This window comes from Cucumis sativus, chromosome 2, assembly GCF_000004075.3.
Source record: "Cucumis sativus cultivar 9930 chromosome 2, Cucumber_9930_V3, whole genome shotgun sequence".
Lineage (NCBI taxonomy): Eukaryota > Viridiplantae > Streptophyta > Magnoliopsida > Cucurbitales > Cucurbitaceae > Cucumis > Cucumis sativus.
Window position 1 is genome coordinate 18,357,000 of NC_026656.2, and position 21,702 is coordinate 18,378,701.

At 30.0% G+C, this 21,702-nt stretch overlaps 1 pseudogene; it reads left to right on the forward strand.

The window, feature by feature from the left end:
• The first annotated feature begins 7,298 nt into the window (after window positions 1-7,298).
• On the forward strand, window positions 7,299-12,271 carry LOC116402012 (annotated as a pseudogene).
• The last annotated feature ends 9,431 nt before the right edge of the window (window positions 12,272-21,702 follow it).

Genomic DNA, 21,702 nt, shown 5'->3' on the forward strand with positions numbered 1-21,702 from the left:
TCAAAATGGCCGAGTTGATTCCTTGTCTATTTTAGTTGCTTTTACTTCCAATTTATTTCAACTTTTTATTGTTTGATTGGCTACCACGTTTTGATTGAATCAAATCAAATTAGTTAAATTGTTTTTTATTCTAAAAGAGATAAACTAAATTACATGAAATACACATTGACCTTGACCTTGACCTTTTGCACCTTCATCAAAAATATTTCTTCTTTTAAAACTTTAGAAGATACTTTCAAACTTTAAAAAAGAGTTAAAAATATATATATTCTTGTCATTAGCTTTAGAGGAAAATTATTAAATTTTAAGAATATCAAGTAAAAGAAAATATTCGAGACCACCGTAAAAAAATATATGAGAAATTGCATGGGATAGCTCTAAAAATATGATATAGCAATTATAACACATTGTTTTGTATAATAGAATTTTACGAATATGACAAAATTTTCACTTCATCATCTTAAATTTTTTATTATTCATGAACTACCATTCAATAATAGCTTATTTCTCTTTCTCTTTTAAATGTTGTACTCATTATTTATTTATTCTCCTACTTTTCAAGGCTTTAAGTATTTGTTTATTCTTATACTAGAATTTTTTTTTTGTCTTAATCTTAATTTCAAAATATCAATAGTACAATAATTGCAATATGGAATATAATATAATGGTTGTTGAATCGGAGGAATTTAAATTTATTTGTGATTTTCTTTTTACTTTCTTCAATGTGTATTTTGAATTGAATTTGAGTCCAAATGATTTTGTTTTATTCTTTTACATTAATTGTTTTGGTTTTACTTTGTCTCAGTTTCGTATATTAGTGTTGTGATATACTTATATTATATGTATTAGTTGGTTATGCAGTTCATTAGAATAAGGTATAATAAAGTATATAAAAAATTTAATAAAGTTATCAGAATTTTGTATCAAAAGGTATCGAGTGTATCAAAAAGTATCAGGTGCATCAAGTGTATCAATCAAATGTATCATGTGTATCAAGACGTATTGGGTGTATCAAACGTATATCAGTAACAAGCGCTTTTGTGACATTTTACCTCTTGGTGTATGGGCTGAGTTTCGATTTTTTCATTTTCGTAAATAATAAAGTGTGTGTGGTATGAAGTTAGTTATTATAACTTATTTTATTTGTTGGAAGTGTCCAAAAAAGTATTTATAAATTTTTTAAAAGTTGGCTAAGCAACCTAATATTATATTAAAAAAAGAGAGGAAGAGTTAAATATCTCATTATCTCCCTCTTTTCATTTCCTCACTCTTCTCTACTTTAATTAATCTATGACTTAATAATATTTAGTCCATATCTTCTCTATTTTTCTCAATTAAACTGTTAAAAGTATGTGTACTTTTAAAAATAAACATATCTATATCTTCTCCTAACAACAACAGTAAAAGTGTTGAGAAAAATTGATAAAATATTAAATAAAAAATATATTGTTACCTGAATTTAACCCTAATCTCTTAGCCTTTGCAAAGTTGTGTCCCTATTTGATCATTACTATGACAATCCATGCATGACCATTTATGTTTAGTTTATTGAAATTCTAATATATCAATGTAACTTTACAAATGGGTCTACATTTGAAAAATGAAGTGGGTTGACATAGTAGAGGGTAAGGTTTAAGTGTTTTATGCCAATGAAAATATGAAATATCCATTATTCTAAAAGAAATTATAAAAACAATTTTTATAATAAGTAAACATTGTACACTTTTTAATCAAGTTAAAAAGTTTGTTATTCATATTCTTTCAATATTATTGATATAGTTGTTGTTTTAGTTTTTATGATAAAAAGTTTCAATTCATCCCATGTAGAATTTATAATGCAGAGAATGATATGTTAGATAAAAAAAAATTGTATGTAAAGAGTAATGATACCCATTTCATATGTTTCTCCACCATATAACAAAAAAAAATTAAAAAATTTTGTTGTTTTCGTAAAGGGAAGGGATATGGACAACCATAGGTATACAGTTTCAAACCCAAATAAAGTGGGGGAATGTACGTAAAAAATTAATAATTTGACTGAATTTTGATTACTTCTATATTGGGACTAATTCAACTTTTGTTTTTGCCCTTTTCTTTTTTCTATATTATGATCCTTTTTCATAATATAAAAGATCCATGTATAGATTTGATTTTGCATGTATTTCGACTAATTTATAGACTTTTTTTTTTTTGTTAAATAAACAATAATTAATGGACTTTGAATTAATAGAAACACAAATTGTAAACAAATGATAGATTTTGACCCACAAATAATAAAAGTTCAATTTGACAAATGTTCTTACTATTTAAATTTCGTCTCGAATTTCATTGAAAATTAAAAAAAAAAAAAAAACCAGAAAGAAAAGAGACTTGTCTGAAATTTTAAATATGGTCAATCACATATTTTTTTATTAGCTTGAAATTAAAGTTAATAGGAAAAATACGATAAATCTGTGAATGTATTATGTATCTACTCGTATATGTTGTCAAAATAATTAAGTTACACTCCATCTCAAAATAACAAGTTAATTTAGAGGTTGAAGCTCAATAAAAAAAACTTGATTTGAAAGTTTCTCAAAATGATTAAAAGATTGAAATGTATGATTTAATATATTTATTATATTGAATCATATATAATAAATGTATGTTACAATGTCCAACATAAATTTTTTTAATGTCATTAATTTGAGCTACAATAAAAGAGCTCACAGATTCATAAGTTTTTTTCTATATTAAAAGAATCTATTTCTTTGATTTTTAATAGGCCGAGTTCTTAGTTAAAAATACCTGTTTGAAATATAGTTGAAATAGTCCTTTTATAATAAAATATTTAGGTTTAATTGATTTTTAAACAGTCGGTATCAAATTTTTAAAAGTAACTTTTATATATTTAAAATTAGTTTTCAATCACCCATTCTAAAAGTTAATTTAGAACTCTTTAATTAGTAATTATACTTTTTTTTGTAAATAATTATTTATTTAAAAATTATTGGTAAAGATATATTTCTATTATTTTATTGTAAAATTTTTATATGTATATAGTTGATATATATAGATAGATATCGAAAGAAAATTCAGAAAACATATATAAATGTTTGTTTTATATGTAATTTAATGAACAACCATTTAAAATTAATATCTGTAATATTTTGTTTTAACAATTTAAAATTCTTATCTATAATTTAGTGTCGGTCATTTTTGTTTCAACATTTAAAAAAAAAAAGAAAAAAAACTCATAGATAGTTATCAATATTTTACATAAAAACTGAATTAGAAAACTATTTTAGAAGTGATTTTTGATCAATTATTAGACAAAAAAAAATATCTATCATCTAATTCTTCTAAAATCAATTTAAATAATTTTATATTTTTCTAAAATCCGTTTTAATTTGAAAAAGTGATTTTGACAGGAGAAATTATGGTTTTGATTAACTCAAAATTACTTCCAAATGCTTCAGGACTCTAATTAAATTCATTGTGTATGCTTTAGCTAGAAAGTGAAAAAAATGTACTTAAAAAATAGTGAAGTGGTTAGAGAGTTTTTCTAAAATTGGAATCAAGGGAGAGAATTATTTTTTGTGATTATAACAATTTTTCAGGTGGTGAATTTTTTTCTTATCTCTAGTTTTTCTTTAAGTTGGAAGTTATGTACGTAGATTCGTGTTACTTGTTTTAATTTTATTACTTTATCTTAATTTCACTATTATTTTTCTTACACGGAATAAATGAGTTGGTCTAAACAAAGATTCCACAGAAATTATTTTATTGGATATATAATTGGTCCACATTTGAATGTTTTTATGTAACTCAAAGCATAATAAAAATGATTTGAATGGTTGAAGAACATCCAAGCATGTTAGTTTAATTAAAATGGTGAAAACATACATATTACTTTTCCTCTTCTCCCTCTTTACACACTACCATATAATTCCTTTATGCTTCACCTTCTTGTACCCTTTCAAATTCTCAATATATATTGGGCCAATACGATTACCTTCAAATATTATTCTCAATATATTGGCAATTAATATGATTATCCTTCCCATGCAAAACTTCAAATTTCTACCTTCACGTGGTTTTATTTAACCACTATCCTTCCAAGACTCTTCTGCTTTCAACCTTCGCGTTGTTAACTTTATCATTAGAGTTGTGATATTTTAAATTATTTTCCTATACTTGGTTAACTTTAATTACCATAGTTAACTCTTTTTTCTTTTTTTTTTTTGTTAAATTAAAGATAAATATTTAACTTAGATTCATCCTACCAAACATTAAAACTAGAGATTTAATTATATAATCATTTTCCAACTCATGTCAAGTCATTTTAAAAAATGACAAGTCAACAACTCAATATGATCCAGTTTTTAAGTCTTTGAATTGTCACTACAAACAATTATATATCTCTTGACGCATATATTCGTCCGAAAATGCACAAAATAGCATTAGGATCGAAGTTTAATTAAACTTCTAACGATGGAAAAATCATCAAAAGATTCGTAAAAGAGACGATCTTTTGATTAACACACATGGTCATAAATTTGGGTTTGAATGACACAGGGTAAATAACTAAATTTGAGTTGGAGGAGGCAAATTGTGTCATAAATGTTAGAAAAAGGCGTTTTTGGTCCGAAAACCCTAATTTTCAAGCTTCAGTTTTTTAATTGTCAAGCATCAATGACATTTAATAAACTACATTAAATGATTTTAATCTTTTTATGTTACAGATTTTGATTGGATTATTTATTAAAAACAAAATTGGAGCATCCATTTTTTTTATGATTATTAATAAATTAAATTTTTATATTTAATATTTATTAATAAAGATAAGAAATTAGATTTGGTTGTTATATGTTGGGTTAATATTTAAGGAAAACTCATGACAAAAAAAGAGAAAAAGAAAGTTCATACCACTTTCATGTTTTTTTGGATATTGTAAATATGACAAGTAAATAGATATATTATGAGTTTAATAATTATTATTATTTAAACTTTTCACGACGTACAACCTGTCACACGTCGTAAAAAGTGTCCGTATTGAAGTGACAATAGTCACCTTTTCTCGACATGTGGCAGGGAGACACATCGGAAAAGTTTAAATAATGAATTTATTATTTAAACTTTTTTTGACATGTACTATATACGTTGACGAAAAGGTACCTTTCCCGACGTTTTCGGAGACGTCGAAGAAAGTTCACACTATTTATTCTCTCTCACACACAAAGAACAAAAAATGCAAAACAAAAACAAACCATAAATTGACCGAGGGAGAGGAGGAGAGTTGTGTTGCCGTCGCCGTCGCCGTCCATCTTCACCGCCGCCACCGCGAAAGTGTCCTCTTTCCTTCTCCTTTTCTTTTTCGTTTTAACTTTTTCGCTTCATTGTACCCTTTCAAATAATAGCAGAGCCAAAATGTAGTGACAATGTGTTTTATTATCATAATTTTTTTTTGCTATTTTTACAAATGTCCTAATATTTATTAATAAAGATAAGGAATTGATTGTTACTAATATATTCTCAGAATTACTATATATTTTTCTAATGCACTGTTATGATGTGAATCATGATTTTGGTTTCTCTGCTTGTTTCAGAAGTAACCCCAAAAGCAATAATTAGGAGGACGATGGGAGTAAAAGGTCTCTCACCCTTCATCACTTAAAATCACACCTCCAAGGTTTGTTCGTTTCACCATTCCGTGTGTTTGACGTTTTGCATGAGAAGGATATCCTCCTTCATTTCATAGCTTATGTACTTATCAAAACATTCTTTTCATATATTTTTTTTAACTATTTAATTCATTATAATGTATTTAGGTTTGAAAACTCTTAGACTCACATCATTAAAATTTATTTGACTTACAAAATCCAATTAAGTTCCTTTGCTTTCGAATCTTAGAATATAGTTACCCAACTTTTACTCTTTTAAAATTGTTTTTTATCTTCTTCTTTTGTATTAAATACAACTTACCCTGCTAAAATTATGGATTTACTAAGCCAATACATTATTCCCATCAAATTGTTTTATTCCATTTTCGTTTCTTTATTATTATTATTATTATTTGTCATTGTATTGTATTTTAATATAAAAACTGATTTTCAGAAAACTTGCGACTAAATTTTGAATTTGATAACTATATAGTTTCCAATAAATCTTTATTTAGAAAGATCTTTGAAAAGGAGAAAATATATAGAATGTTGCTTAGATTTCGTTTTACCCATTTAGTAACTCTTAGATATTCTAAAACGTAAGATATGCCCTTCCAAAATCCAAACACTCACTTTTTTTCTCTCTTTTACTTGTGAACCATTAATTAGGTCAAATACGTACTCAGACAAAATAGGTGAAATTAGGTGAAAATAAAAAATATATAGAATTCGTTCAAGTATAAAAGAATAATTATAAAACATGAACATTTTCAAACACACCTAAATCTGGTTGCAAAATTAATAAGTATAATACAATAGATTTTTTTAATTATATATGGTTAAAATTTAATTTAAAATATTATTTCTTGTTCAATTAATTAGACAAAGATGTTGATTAAAATTCAACTTAATTATACTCAATTATATATTATTACGTAAATGTCTTATATGTAAAATATTAAAAGTAATATAAATGAATATTTTAGTAGAAATTTTTTTAATATACATAAATGAATATTTTAGTAGAAAAATTTATATCAGGTAACAGTTTAACTAATTTTGAAGGAACTAAAGATAATAAATTTAAATTGAAAATAAAATATACACATGCATATTGCAAAATTTAAAATTAATATTTAAATAAAACAAGATCAAAATAATATATAAATTTAAATATTAAATAATTTATAATTCAAACTTAAATTAAACATGTAAATATTAAAAAACAAAAAATAAATGTAAGTAACTAGAAAAGAAGATTTAAAACTAAATATGAAATTTGAAAATCAAATAATAGGTAAATCTAAATATTAAAAAATTAAAATTAAATTAAATATACAAATATGAAAAATAATAAAGAAAGGAAAAATTCCCAACATCCCTCCCTCCTCAACACAGTATGATTGACCAAAATTTCATGTAATATTTTTTGAAATAACATAAAGAAAATCATAACTAAAGTTGACTATTCAAAGTAGGGCACCCAAAATGTTAATTTAATTAGCAACAGCTCTCTATAAATACCCATTTCATGAACTACAAAATTCCCCACTCACATCTTAACACATATTATTATTATCACTTTCCTACAACAAACAAAACTTCACGCATTCCAAATCCTTAATTATTCAATTCTCTCCAAGAAACAAGGATCCAATGGCGACTGCTGTTAATCATAAAACCCTCGACTTGGAACCGGTCTCCTCCACTGGCAACTTTCCAGTTCAACGTTGCAACTCATTCCGGTCTAATAGCTTCAAATTCAAGCGCCAAGCCGAGAAACCGCTCCTTATTGATGATGATGATTCCTCCTTTGATCGTGACGAGGAGAACATTGATTACTTCCGGGATTTGATCCGGAAGGGGAAAGAGGAAATCGAGCCGTCGATTCTTGATCCGAGGGACCAGGGGACGGCGGATAGTGGGATCATGAGGAATCCTTGTATGGTCCGGCTTACCGGAAAACACCCCTTCAACTCTGAACCGCCGCTGGACCATCTCATGCGCCATGGGTTCATTACTCCGGCCCCACTTCATTACGTTCGTAACCATGGTCCGGTTCCGAAGACTGATTGGTCTAGCTGGACGATTGACGTCACTGGACTCGTTGAAAACCCTACATCCTTCACTCTCGACCAACTTGTCAATAACTTCAGGTCCTCAAATACCCATTTTACTCAAAACCCTCCAAACTCATTTCCAAACTAATTCTTGTTTTTATTTTTTAATTTAAGTTTTTTCTTTTTTTCTAAAGTTTAAAATTCAGTTAATAAACACTCACTGTTTATCTCGTAAACAATTTTTTTTAATAGCTAACAAAAAAAAGTTTTTAAAAAATTGATATTTTGATTTTAGGATTTAGTCGGTACTTCCAAAACTAAGGGTTGAAGATAGGATAAAGAAATAAACATTGGTTTTTGATTTTGTGTTTTTAATAATTAAGCTTATAAATATTCTTTTTAGTGGATTCTTTGATTTGTTTTCTAACTTTCTAACAATATTTTATAAAATTAAAGTATTCTTCTTTTAAAAAAAAAATCATTTTGTTAAATTTGATAGTACCAGTTCTATCTCAAAACCAATGAGAGAAGTAGTATCTTTTTAAATGGATTTTCAACTTCTCCAACAAATTTTAAATCTAGCTCTTTTAATTAAAAATTGAAACTTGTTATACAAGTTTGAGATAAAATAGACTGAACTACTTATTTTTAAATTTACAAATCAATGTTTGTTTAATTTTCTTTAATGAATTCTTTTAAGATTTATGAGGTACTTAGAAATAATGTATCTTAGCGCAGGAGAGCTTCAACAAAACATCTGTATCATCACTTTATTTCTTTCTTAAAAATAAACACAAAGACAAAACCCATAGGATTTCTTTTAAAAATTTTCTTTTTAGTTATTAAATTTAGGTTGACATTTTGAAAACGTTTTTTTTTAAAATAATAATAAAAGAGGAAAGTAGAGTTATGACAAAACAAAGCAATTCAAGAGCAAAACTAAAACGTCATAAGCTTATTTTATTTTATTTTTTTAAAATACAAGTTTTAAAATATAGAACAAAACCCCCACACAATTGAGTAATTGACTATTGATATATATAAGAAATTGAGAACAAATGAAATTACAATCATATTTAAATTCAACAACTTAAATATGTGGGATATGATTATTTCTAACCCTTTATTCATATTCTTAAAGCAGATCTCTAGAGTTTCCGGTTACCATCATGTGCTCCGGCAACCGACGGAAGGAGCAAAACATGGTGAAACAAACCATCGGATTCCACTGGGGAGCCGCCGTGACCTCCACCTCACTGTGGCGGGGAGTTCCATTACGCGAAGTACTGAAACGGTGCGGCATCTTCAGCCGTCAAAGAGGAGCCTTATACGTATGGATGGAAGGCGCGGACAATCTCCCTGGTGGTGGCGGCTGCAGCTACGGCACCAGCATAAGAAGAGAAATGGCAATGGACCCATCAAGAGATATCATAATAGCATACAAGCAAAACGGCGACCCACTCCCGCCAGACCACGGCTTTCCGGTTAGGATGATCGTCCCGGGGTTCACTGGCGGCCGCATGGTCAAGTGGCTCAAACGAATCATCGTCACCAATAGAGAGTCTGACAATTATTATCATTTTATGGACAACCGTGTCCTTCCATCCCACGTGGATTCTTCCGAGCTGGCACATGCTGAAGGTGATATATTTATTTATTATAATTTAATGATTAATTGACATTTTCTAAAATTTACTAATTTTTAAAAACTATATACTCAATATTTATTTAGGTTGGTGGTACAAACCGGAGTACGTTATCTACGAAATGAACATAAACTCTGTGATAACAACACCGTCACACAACGAGACGTTGTTGATTAATTCAGAGACGACACTATCCACCTACACGTTAAGGGATACGCATATTCCGGTGAGTAAGAATTAGTAATGTGAACACAATTATTGTATAATTTTCTATTTGAGATTTATTTTTGTTTTCTTGGTGTAGGTGGAGGGAAAAAGGTGACACGTGTACAGGTGACGTTGGACGGTGGGGAGACGTGGAAGATATGTAATTTGGAGTACCATGAGAAGCCAAACAAGTATGGGAAATATTGGTGCTGGATCTTTTGGTCAGTCGACGTGGAAATATTGGACCTGTTTGGATCTAAGCAAATTGCTGTCCGAGCATGGGATGAAACAACCAACACACAGCCAGAAAATCTTAATTGGAATCTCATGGTAATTATTAATAATTATGTTTCTATTTCTACATTAAAAATATATTATAGTTAATGAAGTTATTATCGTCAGAAAAATCTTACAAAATCTATGACCCATGCACACATATGAAACTAAAACAATAAAATTTTAACTAAATCATAAGAAACCTGACATATAATGTCCCTTTCTTCAGCCTTCTTCAACTACCTATTTTTTATTCCATCTTTTAAAACACAGATATTTCTTCTTCTTCCCACCTTTTAGCTTGACTTTCCTATTTCTCACCCTCTCATCCATATGCTTTAATTCAAAAAAAAAGTTTCTTACAAAATAATTATATTTAAACTGCAATATGTATAGTGAGACTCAATGGTTTGATAAATTAAAGAAAACACACGGTTTTTGCAATAAAAATATACCCAGGTTGAATAATATAATAAATAATTGATAACATTATAAAATAGTGACATAAATGGGAAGAATGAGAACATTTTATCGTAATAAAAAGTTTATGTAAGGATGACGCAAATTAAATAACCGGTCAATTTGAGAAAATAAAAATAAATATATGTACAAATGTAAACCCTTTTTTGTATGGTGATAGTAGAATACATATTAATTCTACTTTATTTCAAACAATAATACTCGATCAATACATACTGCCAAAAATATTGTTTTTTCTTAAAAGAAAAAGTACCAATTAATATAGAAAAAGTACGACTTCAACGTTATCATACAAAAATTTATGAACTCTCATAATTAATATAGTAATAATAGTCCTAGAGAAAGAATCATAAGAGAAGAGATGTTGCGGAAACGTACATTCGGTTTAGTAGTTTTTTAGTTTTTTTCGTGGGTTTTTTCTACAGTTTTTATTTTTTTTAAACTTTTGAAAAACCCTTTTTATTAAAAAGATATAATAATAATAATAATTTTTCATAGAGGAATACTATATGAGAACACATTTTCTACCACAGCTTGTTGATAATAAAAGTACAAAAATGTTTGGATGCAGGGGATGATGAACAACTCATGGTACCGAATCAAGATAAACATATGCAAACCCCAAAAAGGAGAGATCGGGATCGTGTTCCGCCACCCAACAGTCGCCGGCAACAATGCCGGCGGCTGGCAGGAAAAGGACAAACCCAATCCGACCGACGAGTCCCCTTCCCAACAAAAAGACAACAAGAGCACCACCACCTTCTCCATGTCGGAAGTCAAAACCCACAACTCGTCCGAATCGGCTTGGATCGTCGTCCAGAACCATGTCTACGACTGTACTCCTTTTCTCAAAGACCATCCAGGCGGCGCAGACAGCATTCTCATCAACGCTGGCACAGATTGCACGGAAGAGTTCGAGGCTATCCACTCCGACAAAGCCATTAAAATGCTTGAGGACTACAAAATCGGAGACTTGTTGATCCTAAACGACAACAAGGACGCAACGTCATCACCCAAAGCAGTTACTCAACACGTGGCTCTGATCCCTCGTGAGAAAATCCCGGTGAAATTGATTTCGAAAACTACAATTTCTCACAACACGAGAATTTTCAGATTTGGTCTTTCTTCGGAAGATCAAAGATTAGGACTACCCGTTGGAAAGCACATATTTTTATGCGCCAATGTGGATGGGAAACTATGTATGAGAGCCTACACACCGTCAAGCGCCGTTGACCAAACGGGCTACTTCGACTTAGTCGTAAAAATCTATTTCAAGAACGTTCATCCCGATTTCCCCAACGGTGGCCTTATGTCACAGTATCTTGACTCGCTCCCGTTGGGATCAATGGTGGAAGTGAAAGGCCCATTGGGCCATATAGAGTACATGGGGCGCGGCAACTTCAGAGTCAACGGAAAGCCCAGATTGGCCAAGAAGCTTGCCATGGTGGCAGGTGGGACTGGGATAACGCCTATATATCAAGTGGTGCAGGCGATTTTAAAAGATCCGGAGGACGAGACGGAGATGTTTGTTGTATATGCGAACCGGAGTGAGGAGGATATTCTGCTTAGGGAAGAGTTGGAAACATGGGCGAAGGAGAATGAGAGATTGAAGATTTGGTATGTGGTGAAGGATGGGGTTCAAGAAGGGTGGCCGTACAGTGTGGGATATATTAGGGAAGATATTCTGAGGGAGCATATTCCGATGGGGTCACCACAGACTTTGGCTTTGGTCTGTGGGCCGCCTCCCATGATTGAGCTCACAGTTAAGCCCATACTCAAGAATTTGGAGTATGATTTAGAAGGTTCCTTGTTGGTGTTTTGATCTTTTTACTAATTACCTTTTCAATATTATTATAATTATTTTGTTTGTTGTAATAATTACTGTGAAAGTGGGTTAAAATTCAATTTATATGATCTTATTCATTTGTAATAATTATGATCACTTCAATAATATTCTTTATGTTGGTTTTTCTATTCACTTTTCTGTGTTGTATGATAGATTGATTGATGATACATGTGTTGAAATTTTAAGTTAAAAGAATAATAACAATAATAAAAGCTAGGGAATAGTTTACTATTAATTCATTCACTCATTTTCATTAATTCTACTAATATTACAATTTGGACCAACTAATGGTATGGTAAACTCTTTTACCTCCCTATCACCTCTATTTAGTATGTTTTAAATGTATAAAAACTTATTGATAGTATTGGACAAATAAACAATCACATTAATTTATTTTTTTAAATGTCAAAATTACCCTCTCTTCTTGCGCCTCTTCCTTCCTCTTTCCTCTTCCTCAACACCTTTCTTATGTCAAAAAAAAAAAAAAAAAAAAAAAAAAAAAAACTGTCAGTCCAAACTCTCATCTTCTTCCTTGTTTTCTTCCCACCTTCTTCTTATGTTTGGAAAGCTCTACCAAAACCACACAGGCTGACTAAACCCCTAATAACCAAGATCCAATATCATTGTTGAAATCCACCTCTCTTCATCAGAGTTAATCACACTGAAATACCCACCTGTAGATTGAAGAAAACCACGTTGAACGGAACTACCCTTGTCGAAAAAAACCCCCTTTTTCTGCTAGACCCTCGCTGATGAAGAATACCCTGACAACCACACTGTAACAACTTCAATTGCTCTTGAAAATCTGCATAATTCTCAATATAATTTCTTATGCAAATATCCTCATTTTGGCTTTTACGATAAGAGCCTTACAGTGGATGAAGGTTCACTAGTTTACAAAATTGTCATCGGTGCATGTACTTAATACTGTGACAATAAAAAAAGTAATGAGAAGGTAATCAAATAAGCAGAAGGTAATCAAATTTAATGATTATTTTAGAAGGCTAACTAAAATTAAAAAAAATTTAAATGTAGAAGGTGACGCGCATTGAGATAATCTACGTTTGTTATTTGTTAAGTAAATGATTTTGAAGAAAGAGTTTTTGAGAATTTAAGTGTTTTGATGCTTAGCATTGAGATAAGGTGACGTGGGGAGAAGGAGAAGGTGAGCAAGACTAAGTAGGCAGTTTGAGGATCAAACACGAGCTGAAGTTAGGCGTTGAAAGGTAGGCAGTTTGAGGATCAAACACGAGCTGAAGTTAGGCGTTGAAAGGTAGGATTTTTTCTAGAAACTTTCTAATTGTACTTAATGGGTGAAGTGTGTAAGAGTTTAAACTAAGTATGGTCATGAAAATATTAAGCTTACGTGTGTAGTACTTTAAGCAGAAGCTGGTGAGTTAATTAACAAGAACTTACGGATGACTAATCTAATTTGGATTAGTATATAAATAGGGAAAAAGGGTCGGTTATGAAAAATGTAATGCTAAAGTATTTGAAGTCACTCTAAGTCAGTAGGCAAGAAGGTCTTTTAGAACCTAGGCGTTCTAAAGACAAAATTTATGTTGTGAGTGATTTTCAAATATCATTTAAAAATTTTGAAAGCTTCCTTCTGATTGTAATGATTGCTTCTTATAATAATGTTCATGAAAGAAATGTTTTCTAAAGAAAGCTTTAATGTTATGCTCCAAGTAAAGTTTTATGTATGTTAAATGTATGCTATGTTATGTATAAATCATTAGTCTTATTTCTATCAATGAACTAACTATTAATGTGCATAGAAGAAATAAAGGCATCTATGTATAAAATTATTGCATGGTGTAAGTGAAGTTAGCTAATGCGTAAAAGGAAATACTGAGCTTAGCGGCTTAAGCAACATGAAGTGAACCACGATATTCTCCAAGGGATGTTGTTGATGAAAAGGACATCACAGTATTCCATATGGGGGAATAGTTAATGTTCTTGAAAGAAAGGAATATGAAAGACTAATGCATGTTTTATGTTCTACGAAACAGACATTGAGCCTGTTTACTGAAAACCTTTTAACGCATTGTATGTCTGAAAAGGTTTTCCAAAACTAACATTCGCTAAGTTTTTACTTACGCTTTAAAGATTTTTCTCTCCCAAGTCACCATGCGTTAAGGCCAAGGTTGGGATAAGGAAGGTGAACTACCAAGCAGTGAAGCTAATGCAGAAACTTTTAAGATTATTGTTCTAGTTGTTGTATTTAAGAAGCATGCAAATTGTGTTGTTGTGTACATTATGTTAAGTTAAGAGAAGAGTTGGTTGATTATTTTCCGTTGCGTTATGTAAACTCTATTCGCCTAAAGCTTAAGTTCAAGAAGTTAGGTTGAGCATTCTGGGGTTTCATCTTGAGGCATTAGAACTTGCTCAAGTCACATCGCACGCTGCATTGCAAGATTTGGGATGCGTGCGAGACAAGGTGTGACAAATCAGATCACAATCATAATGGAACAAAAAATCTTACTAATTGACATAAAATGGAAAGTAATCATATCACAATGTAATGGTAATCAGAAACTACTTAATAATTGATAAAAGCTTGATGGTAATGAGATGAATATCAGATTTTACTTAGTAATTATAAAAAAAAGATGTAATGTCATTAGATTGCAATTAGTATCATTTACAAATAATTAAAAATCAATATTAAATTAAATAATAACAAGATGGTAAACTAGTATCATTAACAATCAAATAACAATGAACACTAAATAACAATAAGAGAGTAATCAGACAACAATCAAATAACAATTGATATCATTGATAATCAAATGAAAATCTGATAACAATTAGATGATAATCAAATGTCAGAACTTGATTCCATGTTCTGTATCAGCTTAGTTTTGATAATAGTTGACAATTTGAACTACGGTAAACATTATGAGAACATTTGAACTATTCATGTTGTTACTATCTTTCAAAACTTTCAATGAATTCCTCCTTGATATAGCATCTCTTGAATGCATTAGAACCTAAAGTTGATCCTTCTTACACAAGTAAGACATAAATAAATTCTATATTTTGGTTACAAACACTTGACACCATTTATGGTTATTTCATTTTTTCGTGTTTTATATGTAGGTCTTCAATGGTATTGACACTAACCTTAATATGAGTTCCATCTAATGCTCCCACACAATTCTATAAAAAAAAAAAAAACAATTGTTTTACTTCATTCAAACAAGTATCACTATTGAAAAATGTTAAAACTTACTACTTCAAGTCATACCTCAAACCATCTCCACTTTTCATTGGATGAATTTACCTCAAACCATCTCCACTTTTCATTGGATGAATTTGTAGATACATGACTTGGTTTCTTTAGGAGGAATTCAGGAAGACACAATATTGAGTTAAGAACTTCATTAAAGAACATATTAACTTATGAGACCTTGATCGCGTTTTGAAGCTACACGTTAAGACCACATGCAACAAAACTTATATGTGTTAAGATTGCATGCAATGAGAGCTGGTGAATAACACAAAGATAGTGCCAGAAAACATGAAGAATATTTCAACTTTCAACATTCACTGATATGGGTTATTAGAAGTTATCTTCTATGTCCAACATCTATAAAAGGCCAATGAAGTCTTTTTTTCAAATCATCATCTAACTAGCCAAATAAGCTACTAGATTGAAATTTTTGTTGGAACTTATGGCACTCTAGTTAACATTCTAAGATTGAGATTGTATTTTAATCATCTTTGGTGACAAACACTTGTATGGATTCAATCAACTAAGTGTGAGAGACCTTAAAATCAATCAAATAACAGATTGAGATATCATAGGAGTACAATTTAAGTAATTTCTTTACAGAGAAAGTGAAGAGATTTAAGAGAGTTCGAAAGAATCCTATCTAGTATCATTTCATTGAGACTTTGTATAAAACCTTGACTTAAAGCTAAGAGCAGGAAATTGTTACAGCTGCAATTCCTTCTATCATATTCATTTGTTACAATTCCTTCTATAATTGTTACAACATCATCATTCTTTTGTCTTTTTATATTTTCTTATTAATCACATTCCATAGCTAAAGTTATTGTTTTGTTGTCGACACTGATTTCTCACTTTGTCATAGCAGCTTAATTAATTTCATAGGAGAATGAGATTAGTACATAGTAAGTTGTGAAGCATGCGTTGGCATTCATAGTCATATGGATGCGATATCCTATTCCTAACTGTTGACCCCAATACCAATTCGAATCAAGTGGTAGCAATTAACTGCTCGAGCAAATAAGTGATTGCAGAATTTATTAAGTCGGGTAAAGAAGTTCTCTTTATTTCTGGACTAACCTTAGCATGCATCATAAAAATATGACACATGTGGCTAACTCATTGAACGGTGGAGACAATGCAAGGCTACAAATATAAATATGACGCTATCACATCATTCACTTCACTTCATCCTTTGATCTTATTCATCTCTTTTTTAGTGTTGTCACTTACTTGTCACACTCTCTTTAAATTAGAACACATACTTTTTTATAGTTAAAAATAAAACTACACCTCCTATATTTGATAAACACTCAGTTGCACAGACAACATTTTTCGATCTTTTTAACTATATGTTGTTTATTTTTCGTGTTTGACCTCGAATCATTTTCAAAAAACCTTTGCTTAACTTACACTTGGGGTTATATATAGAAAAACTTGTGGTAGAGCATTACCAACACTTTTAAAAATGCATTACTAATATTCACACACCTCTATCACATCGCATATTACACCATCGAGTATTTTAAACACCAACTACCTGCACTATTATTTTCCATCCAAATACTTTTCTTCACCTTCTCTAAATCTTTGAGCAATTGAATAAAAGTTTGTGATGCATGCTCAAACAACTATTCATTTATGCTACTGTCAAGTAATTTGACAATCATCACGATCTAGTTACAAATTGACTCTTTGATTTTTTCACTTGTCTCTATTTGATTCTCAAGTTCACTTGAAACTCTAGCCTCTTTAAATATACGTTAAAAGAATTAGGTTAATAATTTTCTTCTCAAGCACCTTAAGTGCACGGGTATATAAAATTCCAACAAAAGTAAATTTTATGGAACTGGACGTAATAATGATATAAAAATTTCACCATCCATTATCCCATGTATGAACCCTTTATACATTTCACTCACGTATCTTCATATGAACAATACAATTCATATTGTTTGTAACATTTACATCTCATGTAACAATTACAAAGTGGGTCGTAACCAAAGACCTTTTAGATTATAACTTGAACACATGAATTATTTGTATGTCATCCACGTATTATTTGACTAACATTATATATAACGTGGGTCTTTGTTTATTGAATTGAATTAATATTGTCTAAAAGTAAAATAAAATATTTCAGGCTTTCTTAAATAAATAATTTTTGTTTAATGAAAACTACTAACAGTGAGATTTTAGGACACTAGTTTACATAAATATCAACAGGGGATAACAATGAAGTGCATGTGAGTTAAGTTCGATATCCATATACCTATGAAAATGGGAAGAACAGGTACAATGTAAAATTAAGAGTGTCTTAGTTAGATACCCTGGAGTTACAGGGTTTTAAGTGCGCAAACCATCGTTATGTAAACCAAGCACATATATCAATCTAACAAAATAAAGATTATAACTCCCAATACGTACTAGAATCATAAATTGCATGTTACTTCATGGGCTCCAACTTGTGAGTGAGAGGTCAGTGTTGTGGGTAATTTTTTTAAGAAGTTTCGTGGCCATTAAATTAGTCGAGGAAAGATAGCTAGAGCCTAAGCAATACATTATAAGACGAAAAGGAGGTTTAGGAAAGAGAAAGAAATGGGTAGAAAAAGCTTATCTGAGATTCTCAGCTTAGCTTCCACCAAAGTCGGGCCTAGTGAATTAGCTTGGGAACTTTTCCATTCATTCCACCTAGAACAATAATGAAAGAGAAAATGGCCATGGAACTATTTCATTTGCCCTATCTGGTCTAATGAGCATTCAAAAGCCTCCCAGATGCATAGTTTTTAAACAGAATCGTGAGAGGATTACAGCATATGATAACGCCTGCCATGACAACTCCTTGGAGAAGGAGGTGAATTCTTCTATCCTAATATTTTCTTTTTCTTTTTTGGTTCGTTTATTGATTTAAGCATTAGAGTGTGGGTTGGCATCCATCACACCAATGTCTAAAACTCACATTTTTTTTTCCAAGGATTTTGATTTCTTTCCATCAATTCACCGTTGCTATCTTGTTCAAATTTCAACATCAATAACATAAAAACATGGTTAAATTTATGAATAGTGTAATTTAATAAACAAATGACAAATTTGTGGTAGTTTTGAAATAAATATTGAAAATAAATAAATTGAATTTGGGGGAGATGCAAAATATTGACAGAAAAACAACAACCATGAATTGATAATGAAATAAGGTTAATTTTGATTACATCACCTTCTTAAATTGATTATTAATTAACAAACTTTTTAATTAATTAATTATATCACAACTGTAAAGAAATATATTATAATGTTAAGATAAATATCTTTGTAATTGTTTAAAGCCCTTTCTGCAGATTCATTTCTAGTGCTTTTTTTTTTCCACGAAGAAAGCGAAGGCACTACAACTACACTTCAATTATATCGTGAACCATTGAATATTATTCAAACTTCTATTCTTATCATTGGCTTTTTTTTTTTTTTTTTTATTGCTTCTAAATTACAAAATTCTCCATTATAAAAATGACTGAAACTCAATTACTTTAATTCACTGGCTCAAATCTAAAGCAAAAATTAAATAATTAAAAAAAGAATAGCAAATATTTTATCACCAAGTTGATATATTTTAATCCTGGCTTAAAACAAAAAAGAGAGTTTGAGAAATGTAATACCATCCTTCAGTTGACAGCAAAAAAAAATGTCAACTATAGTAATAATTGTATCGTTCTATTCTTAAAAAGGTTATTCGTGGACATTAAGTAATACGAAAATATAAGATGTAATAAACATAGATATGCATTTACTCCAAAATATACTCTTATAGTATTATATTTATTTCTACCGTACAAATTGATTAAGGGTAAAATATATTTTCTATAAAAGTAGAGAATTCGTTCGTTTGATCTTCAACCATAAACCTAACGAAAAACTGGAAGAAAAGATACATACAAGATATATGCGTTTGTGTGTGTGTATTCTAAGTCTTCATTAAAGAGAAAGCTAAGGTTTGTCAATCTGAGAAACACCAGGAAGATGAGAATGGGAAATATCTGATATATTTTCATTTATGTCCACATATTAATGTAAAGTAAAGTTGTCCTGAAATTAAAAACTGTCTCAAATGAACATGTATTGGAAAAGCTTTGTCCAATGGCAACGTTGATTTGAAATGAAGTTCCAAAAAGGACGAGTAATGAATGTAAATTAATTAGGAGAGATTATGAATGTGATGGGGAGTTCAAATAATTATATATGGAAGTCCTTGTGATATTTTTGCAAACTGTGTGGAGGGCCATGCATTCTTTTAGCCTCCTTTTCTTTGATTTGACACTTCACTCACGTTTTGGCCCAACAACACGACACCCTAACTTCCAATTTACAAAAAAGAACTGATTTACTTTATTATTTACTCTTTCAATGTGATTGATGCCCAATTTTAAACTCTTTACTTTCTCCAGGATATGAGATCTCTCACATTAGGCATAATCACAATTTTTGTAATATTCACCTCTAGTTTTTAGATATTGTAATTTCCTTCCTACTTAAGTCAAGTCGTTGTGATTTGGCTTAATTTCGTGTTTATATCAAACCTTTGAGGAGAGAATTATTAGTAAACCAACATAGGATGAAAGTAAAAAGTTAATTCTTCTATCCTAACTCTTCTTCTTTTTTTAATTAAAGTTGAAAAGGAAGAGATGTATCTTAGATTTTGGTGTTTGCCTACCCAAACAATAAAATAAACATTCCTCTCTCACTTTTTCAAAATACTTTTTTAATAAATATTTAAGAAAAGAACACAAATTGGCTATATATATATATATATATATAGTTATAGTTATATATATTGTGAACTGCCCCTTATGACAAGAGGTATCTTCACCTTTATTAATATTATAAATGTATATTGAAAGGCAGACAATGAATAGGCCAAATTTGTTCCACCCAATGTCTTTGGAGTCATTTTCCACGTTGTAGGGTGATCAAGTCCAAAGGTAATATAATATGGTTCCTATTTTCATAAGAAGCAGTACAATTATCAAATTGGGTGCAATTATAATATTATTATTAATTCCTTAAAATAGTGTGTGAATAAAGTTTTCTTTCCTTAAATTAATTAATATATGGCTGTCACTTGTTAAAATGTCCATTAGTCAAGCCAAACACCCTAATTAGCTGCCTTCCACAATGTCTTCCTGTTCAACATGGGACTAATCTCAATTAGACTTAACTAAACTATTCTATACCTAAATATCATTCTACCATAGAAAATTCAACTCCACCTTCCCTTTTTTTTTTCTTCTTAATCTTTCCCTTTCTTTCTTAGTTAGTTAGTGGGTGAGTCAAATTAAAGTTTTAACTTCTAAAAATAAATATTAATACAATAAATTTTTAAAAAATATAAATTTTACAAAATATTTTCAATCTATAGTAAATTCTATAACAAATAGTCATTGACATGCTAGAATAATCAAAGACTATTAGTGATAGAATCTAAAATTTTGCTATAGTTTGTAAATATTTTAATTTATTTTGCTATTTTTAAAAATACCCTTATTAATATAAACATACTACATCACATCATTTGTAGGGAAAAAAAAATGAAGAAAAACAGACCAACAAAAAAAAAAGAAATCATCCATGGATTTAACAAAGTCTAAAATAGCTACTTTTATTTTTATTAAGATTTAAGAAGTAAAATAAATATGTTTTTAAAAATATTAAAAAAATTTGGAAATAAAAACTAAATTTAAACTCAAAAAATTTATCGAACTTGTGGTGTAATATAAACATCTAGACACACTAACATGATTCACCAAATAAGATGAGATGGAACCCTGGGAGTCTTTTCAAGGAGAAAAGAAAGTAATGGTATTTGGATGGATTGAGTTATATGAAACTATTTTAAATGGAAAGATAATGGAAAATAATTATAAAATATAGTAAAATATTATATATCACAATAAATAAATTGTACATGTATGTATTTAAAATTGGTTCATCTTAAAATTGGTTAACTTAAACAGTAATTTAAGGTAGAAAGATTGAGATACAAAATAATTTAGAAATATTTATTTGGGTAGAAGGAGTTGGGGTTAGGTATGTAGAATAGAAGAAAAAGGGTGGGAAAATGTAGTAGTGGATTGTGGTGGCGGTGGGTAAATAAAAGGAGGAGTAAAGTGGAATCTAAAAATGAGGATGATTCCATGCGTGTGGCGGCCATAAAAAAGAAGAAGGAGAAAGAGAGAGAGTAGGGTCCGGAGATTGTGGAAAAGATGGAAGCCAGGGAAAGGAAACTAAACTAGGTTTTAAATTGGCCTTTGAGTTCCCCAAA